The following is a 9619-nucleotide window of genomic DNA, read 5'->3' on the forward strand; positions in this document are numbered from 1 at the left end:
AATAACAATAATACGCTTCGTTCGTGCGTGTCTGCAGCAGTATAGATGGTGCTCTAGTCCGGCCGATGAACGTACATTTTTATTCGTCGTCGTCTCCCTCTCCCGGCACCAACACCCTTGTGGACATTTTTACCCGAACTCCTTCCCCGGGGGATGATGACTTGGGCGTGATGCGATATATAATAATAATATACTCATGATATACTTGTGTATGCGTGTATGTAATATCCAATAATGTGTGTGTGTGTGTTGGTTCTATGCCACTACGGCCCTCGTGGCGAATCGAATTTTTCGGATCCATTAACGAGCGTAATGGTCGCCGCCGCCCCGCACCTATTCGCGCTCGCTAGTGTATTGTATGTGTGTGTCGTACTGTCGTTTGCAGTCGTCGTTCGTATATAGTCTTCTGTTATTCCGGCCCTAAACCGTTTATTTATATTCCCACAAATTACAATAGCACACACACACGCGCGCGTTCTAATTATATCTAAAATATCGGTTGCCCTCCCACTAACTTAGTGACTTGGTATCGTCTATAACAATCGTACGAGTATGGCGTGTACGTACATTGTACGGATATCCATTCTACACACCTGTAGAAATCGATTCCAGGGCTTGGCAAGTTGAATTTTTTTTTTTAACTTCAATTCAAAAGTTAATGGATATTGTATAATATTAGCTTGACTGAGTTAAAATATAAAATGTTCATTCTCCTATTGGTAACAAAAAAATAGCAAAACGTAAATTTCTATAATTTTCAATCTCCAAGCTTGATATGGGATACTTATAGGAATTATTATTTACGAGGGTTGTGAGTAGGTCAGTTGACTCGCGCAAATGTTTGAACCATAATATTGTTATTATTTTGTACTTTTGTATTTCATCTGTAATTTTGTAATATTATACTTTTAAATGCTTGGGATATTTTAGTCACTTCATGTCAAACTTTATTGTAAGTTTTAACTTTTTAATTATACCTGTTATAACTGGATATGTTCGCACGGTAAATAATGAACAATCACAAATCTCGGTGTTGGTGTACATAAGTTTCTCGGACAATCGGCGTCAGTGTACCTCGTTTTGTGAACTAAAAAATAATAAATACATGATGGTTAGGGTAGGGTACATGATGGGCATCATAATGAGTATATAGCTTCAATTTCAAACTTACATTAGTTTTAATATATATAATAATATCGGTTAGTTTAGTCATATCTTTTACCCTACACAAAAAATATTCGATATTAAGAAGTTAAAACAAAGTTTCTCTGTGATTAAGCCCACCCTAAGTTTTTATAGCATAATTTAGAATTGGGTAGATTAATTTATTTATTTTGATTTGCCAATTTACGTTGGTCGTTTTAGGATTCCGAGATATTTATGTGTAAAACCCGATTACACGGTACCTACGTGTTTTCTAGAAAACGATATTAATCTGTTAAACTGTATAGGTTAATATATTATATTAAAATATTATTATGAATCCAACAAGTTATTAATAGATACGTTTGGAAATATGTTTCATACGTTTCAAAATTGATACATTTGAAAATAGAGAAGCGAACTACGATAATAATCCAATGTTGTGTTCGGCCCGATGTGTGTTTCCCGTCAGATATTTGTTTTCTGGTTCGGTGAAAAATAAACGTTGGTGGGTATTTATAGTATACTATTCGATGTTTCCTATAAACCTAGTTAAAATACAGAAGAATAATAAATTATTCTCCAACATGATCTAAGTCTATTATTCACATTAGAAATATATTTTAAACTATATGCAGATAAATTTAATTGTAAGAAAATGGAAACAATTCAAATATTACATTCCATAATACTTCTAATAATTTTAAATTTTAAATTACCAATACAATATTATAACGATGAAATACTACGCTGTAGTGCCATATTATAAAGTCCAAAATCAAACTACTATTTCGAGACTATAATAATGTTATTGTGATTACTGATTAGTGATTACTTTAACATTGATAAATGTATAGCCCTCCTATCGACTTGTGGGTTAGTTGCAATTAGTAAAATGCGTAATATAAAATGTCCAATCTAGTAGTATACAAAGCTCATTATTTATGTTTTTGAGGGTTGGTTGCTTTCTGCATAACGCCGTTCAATTATTTTCTGCTTACTGTTAGGCATAAATTCTGCAAGCATTTTGTAACCATACTAATGGAAAAACACTTGTAATTTGATGTTATTAAATGTTATTATTTATTTACGTATGAAGAAATTAAGTAAATAAATTAAATATAAAGTAATACTATGTTTAATATTTACACAGGTATTGTTATTAAACTTAATCACGTCATGTGAATCTACGTATTATAATATTATATTTAGTTATTTTTGTTTTGCACTATACACGCCTTGTAGGAGTTATTCCTCGTGGTATCTTTTCAGATTGGCTTATTGGCTAAGCGTTATTTATGAGATCTAGCTTTATTTAGCATTTTCAATAATTATTAAAAAATTAAAATAATTAAAATAATTTTAATAATTATTATAATAATTTTAATTTTAATAAATTAAAATTATTAAAAAATCTCGATAGAGGATAGGCGAACTGACAATATTTTAGGAGTTAAATGTAGGCATTTTTCTATGTGTGTATGTATGCGGGTCTTGTATATGTGTAGGTAGTAAGTGATAAATAGTGTGTGTGACTGTAGTGTAAAATAATTAATTAATATCCCTATCTGAGAGCTCTAGCCACGCGCACGTACAAGTCGCTACTAGGTCGGGCGCGTGAACGATGTACATGTACCTTTTGTCAGTCCTACAGATGGACTTATGCGATGAATTTTCTGAAATCTGATTTGTTTAATTTAATATTAATTATTATATCATCTACCTGAGATCAATCGGGCCACATTTTAAGATTTTAAATTTAAATTTCACATAATCGCCATTAAAATATTGACATCAAATGAATTGAATTGGGGAACAGAATTTGATTAAGTGGCCTGAACAATCTCAATCAGACACAATTAACAATTTACATAGGTTTTCAAAAGGTGTTATGATCTCTGGTATTATAGACATAAGATTGGTGGTACATTTTAATTGACATAACACAGAACTGACTGTTTGCAGTGTGCTTAATTTTTAAATTATATATTCAATAATAAGATTATGAATTGCCTGACTACTTGCTGAAATGTTGTGTACTCCATTTTGTGCTACACGGCCATTTGTTGTGTTCGTCTTACGTCAATTTACGTAGAGCAGATCACGTTTAACTTAGTTTCAAAATAAGAGTGAATGTCCACCTATAATGAAACTTGATGGGAAGTATAATATTGTCTGTGTTTGTATGTGGGGTTTTCACTTTTCACGATAGTTCAATTTTTTAGTAAGTATGCGTATTTGATATAGCGTAAATTAAAAAGGATCCCGTAAAAACTTAAATATCGTACAAACACATACAAACACATATAATGTTCTTACATTCAAGTAAAAGGGTTGATTCACTCAAATTTTTAAACCGAGTTAAAGTGATCTGCTTAGCGTTAATTTTCCATGTTATGCACTTGTAAGACGGACAACCAGGACGTGTAAAGTCCTCTTAACTATTTTGTAAGGTGTATAAACATGTCGCCGTGTTTCACATGTCTACTCCGTCCGAACATAATAATGATTACGCTATGTAAATCCATTGAGTTTATTGATTTATATCTACATCATACCACAATACGAATGTATATTCGATTTCGGCTGTTAAGTTTTTCACCGTATTTACGTCGTAAGACACGACTGGTTGATATTACCAATAATTGTTTTTGACGTAGAATTCATTGTTGACCGTCGTCATAATATTACTACAACAATAATAACTTTTGACGTATATTTCCGACCCATGTGTGTATATTTAGAAACTCGTTGGAATATTCGATAGTGTGTTACGATCGACGACCGTGCATGGTCGTGATTGAACGGCACGAAAACCTCTAGATTTTACGAATAGAACCAGCTCCTTTATTTGATATCGCATATTACATACACTATAGTAAAACAAACAACAAATACTAAATAGGTACTATTATTTTTTAATGAAAAATTAATTTTAAATCGAAAAATGTTTCGTATTATATAGTATATTTTTAATGTGTAAAAATTCATATTAAATACATTTTTCTGTATCTATATATTATATTTCAGTAGGCACTTTTAAATAATTACAAACCTGTAATTTTGATAAATTTAGTAAAAATTTGAATTTGAAACATACGGCGGCGGTGGCGGTAGCGATTGCAGTAAAGGAGTCCGGACTGGTTTTTACCGCCACCGCTGCAATGTGTGTGGACTGTTTGGACCTTTATAAAAAAATTATGAATTTTCAATATTTTTTTATTAGAATATAATATTTCGCAAACAACTGATGAAGAACCTAGTATATTTAGTTCAATATTTTTATTTCAAACCAAAAATTTTAACATAAATTAACCTACTTAAATTGAATCGCGCACAGAACTAAGTCAAAATATTTTGAAATTTGCATCAAGTCTCGGTACAGTTTCATTTTTGAAAAGTATTATGAGAGAAACTGACTATTTTTACTTTTGAACCCCTTCCCTACAAGTAGATACAAACTAGATCCAAATTGGTGTCAAAAAAAAATTTAACTACATTTTAGATTAAGATACATCAGGGTAAATATTATTATTATTAATATTATTATTTAATTACATACCTTAAAAGTTTTGGTCGAATTTCTATAATCAACAATATTGCTTTATAATATGTTTATTGTCGGGTATTTGCTATTTAGTCTTTATTCGAACCGCATCAATATTTTTACCTAACCTAATTGGCTATTAAACACGAATATACTAACTTTAAAAATTTGATATTTCCTAGGTCATTAATAGCTAATGTAACTGGCTAATGTAATCAATGTATTTTGTTATCAAAGAAACGTCCATATTATTTTTATTATATTACGTTTATTATGTAGGTTATTTTAATAACCATTTTTAATCCATTTTTAATCGAATGTTAAAATATTGAAAATATAATGTTAAATTGTGCTTATTGTGGGTGTATAAGTTCCTGGTACTTAAAATAAATATTTTTAAACAGTTTTATATTAATAATAAACATGTTCAATTAATTTTACCTCGATTCCAACATTTGTGGACTATGGTGAGAATTAGTGATAACTGATGAATAATATCGTATTCCGTGTCGTTAAAATATTTACAATTAAAAATTAAAATACCTACTTCTACCTATTGTATATATTTTACATTAATGTACCTATTTGTCTGTTGCGAACCTAATTTTGTATAGATATTATTTAAGTATCTACTAATTTATATTCAAGAAATATTATACATAAATTCACAATTTTCCCACAGGTTGATGAATAAGTTAGTGAATACTATAACTTTTCTTAGTCTTTTCTCTCATTCCAATAAATATAATGACCACTCAAATAGCATAATAATTATACATTATATTATAGAGTCGCAATTAATAAAAAAATAAAAATTGGAAATAGATACCAATTAAAAAATCTTCTATATTTTTAACTTCTTACTTTAACTCGTATCTACTTTAACTTTATATCTTAATCATATTGTGTTGAAACAAATAATAAAATCTATTTTTTTTTTAAATTTAATTTCATGACGTATAATTATATACATACTAGATAGAATATTTATTCAAGACAAGTTCTAACGTTAAAACATTTCCGAATACTTAACACAACTAATCATTAATCAATAAGCAAATAAAATAAAATCGAGACAATATTTTTGTATTGTATAGGTAATAATATACCTAATATAATTAATAAAATACAATACAACATCATTTTAAATCTTAACATTTTCCGACTTACGACTAGGTATACATCTGTAATTAAATTGTTTATTTATTAATACATTTTCATATTTAAATTAAGTTGACACTACATTTTTATTAGTATGGCTCAACTTTTGTTCAAACTTTATACTGGACGTTTAAATAAGTTTTGCATAATTATTAATATCTATTGTGTTTTGAACGTGCAAAACAGTGTTAGGACTATTTGAAACGAAGGAGAGAGTCATTATATGTTTAAGGTCGTGTAGAATAATGTAACTGTAATACTGACTGATACTAAAACCAGTTCTTCCACAAACTTGATCATAGTTGTACTCGTCTTTACTTTTTTGATATTCCTTTCGATTTCGTTAACTTACCTATTATTTTCTTGGAGTTTTACTTTATACAACAATTATTATCCATGAGATTTATAGTTAGACATAGTCATAGTATTTTTTGTTATCGTCGTATAATTAAAGTTAGCCATGTTAAATAAGAACACTTTGGTGTTCATCATGTTCATTCACAACATTTCCTGAGTTTCAAATAGTTTATTTTTAATATACGTTGAAAATTATGGGTATACTTGAGCATTTTCAAACCATATTTATTGAATTTAATCAATTGTAGCAATTTTTATTCAAACAAGTTTTTTTCTGATCAACAATAGATAATAATATAATGAAAATAATAATAAATGTTGATATAATATTATTATTAAACATATTATTATTCCAATTATATACGTACCGTGAGTATATTCTTAATATTTTTTTTACTAGGGTAAGGTTATTCATTTTTTTTTATCCACCGGGGTATTGTGATGTTCAATAAAATCACGATTTAAAATCAAAGATCAAGTCCATCTTAAAGTGTGAAATATGCGTTTATAACAATTTCTCATTTTGGTTAGTTAATCGCTTATTCCTTTTATTTTCAATATTACAAGAAATCGTTCATCTATAATAATTCAAATTGATTTAGTTTTTTTCATAATATTATAGTTTTTGACAATAACTTGAATATCTTATGTATCTTTGACATATGCAACGTATTGGCCAATTTTGGTTATTTTGGTTAAATCAATGTTATGTGGAAAGCTTTCAGATTTACTATTTTTGATATACTTTACCTATTTTTGTAGGGTACATTTTTATACAACATGTAATTATTATATATAATACTATTTTAATCTTCAAAGTGTAAATACACCGGCTCCTATAGGTGGTACATTATATAGACTTTGTATTAACAAGTCCTTTGTAATCACTAATCACTGCTATATTGTGGGAACTGTCTACCGAGGATGCATTTAATATATTATTATGTCTAGTCAATTGATTCGCAGACATAATTGATTCACCGCCGCTAATATTACTCTGTTCATATTTTATTAGGTACCACAGTTTTTGAGTATATTTGAAATTCGTTCAAGATCAAAAATATTAATATGACTAGAGCAATAAAAAATGTTCGTCGAGTGTATAATATAATTGGTAATATATCAATATTATTTATTCGATTAAGCCGTTAGGTGACAAAGTCGGAACTTGTGGCCTTACAAATAAAATAAGATCAAACAATTTCTATGGTCAAAAATGACTACAGGAAAAACAATTCTTACGCATTTTAGAGTATTTAGATTTAGATTTTTTTATCAGAAAGAGGAAAACTTTTTTCCATTTGCATTTGGACTCTGCTTTATAAATTAACAAATAACGCCAAAAACATCAATTTCACGATACTCAACCATTTGTGCATATTCATATTTTTATTACATTTTTTTAATATAAACTTTATAAAATTAATGCGACCCGCAAAAAGTTTTTTTCTTTCAAATTAAAAAAAAAATATGATCAAAATCTGACTTTTTTACGACGCATTTATGTTTAACGTGTGAGGCAAGTGTTAGTATTAAAAATGTAGGTTGTTCCGACAACCTTAACGTCATGTATTAGGTACTTACCGATATACTATTTTGATACATATTAAAAAAAAAATGTAAAAACGAACAGTTGTAACTAGACTTTACTGTACGTTGTGTATAAAACTTAATTTATTATATACCTACTATATATTATGCTAAATACTGCCCTTGACAATATTATAATTTACATAAAGTGTTAATGGATTTTTTTTATTAACTTTTAATTTAATAGTTAATATATACAAATCTATTATGATATGAGCCAAAACTCACTTAGTAAAGCTTGACTATGTTGATGAAACTATAATATTAAATATAGTCAACAAATTGTGTAACATAATATGTTATTATCAATAATTATTATTATTATAAATTATGAAAAACTAATCGATTCAGATAAAGCATTGATAGGTACAATATTTATTGTTATAGGTGTAGGACGTAGGTACATAATAATAATCACATTTTTCGTCAAGTTACGGTGGTTGAATTCACAACCATCATACAACATAATATTTTACTGTCTTCCGGAATTGCGGAGCGCGCGTCGGACCAGTACAACATCTGTTTGCGATGTATTTCTGCATGTGATAATGAGAGATAACGATAACACGTTGAACCTCCAGACGTGTCCACGTGTAATGTTTATCAAAAACAATTGTTAAACACGTATTTTCGTAACGCGAATCACGTCGATAGTAACCATCGTAATGTTAGTAGCGGGTAAATAGTTCGATGTGTTATAATATATCGAAAAAAGAGACGCAGAGTTTACGCATAAAGTAATTGCGGTAAATTGACTAGTAAATCGATTAAAATGGTAATATCTCTGTAACTTGGTGTGAATGATAACTTATAGTCTTATTTTATTTTCTTAGTCTAATACCTAAAAAGTAAAATATGTTACCGAAAATATTGAAATATAATCACAAATAGCATGTCATGTAGGTACGATCGTATTAAAACCCCAGTCTTCTGTTGGCTGAATGCTAGCTGTGGTTTTTTAGTATACTGAGTTACCAGATGTTACCCTAAAATTGAAAAATATTGTATCTGTCGACATCTGATTACAGTGGTCAAATGTTTATCAATTATTACTACTGATAAAATGTTTAAAATATGAAAGGTTACATTGACTAACCTCTGACCGAGTTCTAAATAAGTCTAGATAATGTGATCCAAGATAATGTAATATACAAAAATGTATAATGGACGACACGATACTGTAAGGGCATCAACCATAGTCTATAAACAATCTTGGTGTATACTCTGAGTGGTACCGACTTACAAACTAGTGGTAGCTGATAACAATACAGACTACAGTGAGTGACAGCCACCAAAAGATTGAATCTTTGACAACAATGTTTCATAAATCATATTCAATTACAATTAATTTCTGAGGGGTCACATAACATTTGAGTGGTAAAAAAAAGTCAAAATTTACGGCGAGTATGATTGATCGTACAATTTGACCTTGTAAATTTACCGCTCAAGTCTAAAAAAAAATTGCGCTCGAAATCGATATGCATACGTGTGTGTACGCTATTAGTATTTTATCGTAATAACTACGTCGTCGTCGTTTCAAATCTCTCTGGCCGCCGCCGTCGCGCGCGTAAAAAATACGATCGCGTTTTTTATTCGCGTGAGTGTTGGTCTCGTTTTTCTCTTCGCGTCCGCGTGTCGCGAACGCCGCGCGCTTGTTCTACTCGTCGGTACACTTTTTTCCTCACCACCTCCATTACCACCAGGATGACGCGTATCATAGTTATAAAAATAATAATAATAATAATAATTTACAATAATAAAAATAATAATGCGGTGGCGGTAATAATACTCGTACCATAGAGGTAGTGCTCTCGTATTATA

This window comes from Acyrthosiphon pisum, chromosome A3 (genome assembly GCF_005508785.2).
Source record: "Acyrthosiphon pisum isolate AL4f chromosome A3, pea_aphid_22Mar2018_4r6ur, whole genome shotgun sequence".
Classification (NCBI taxonomy): domain Eukaryota; kingdom Metazoa; phylum Arthropoda; class Insecta; order Hemiptera; family Aphididae; genus Acyrthosiphon; species Acyrthosiphon pisum.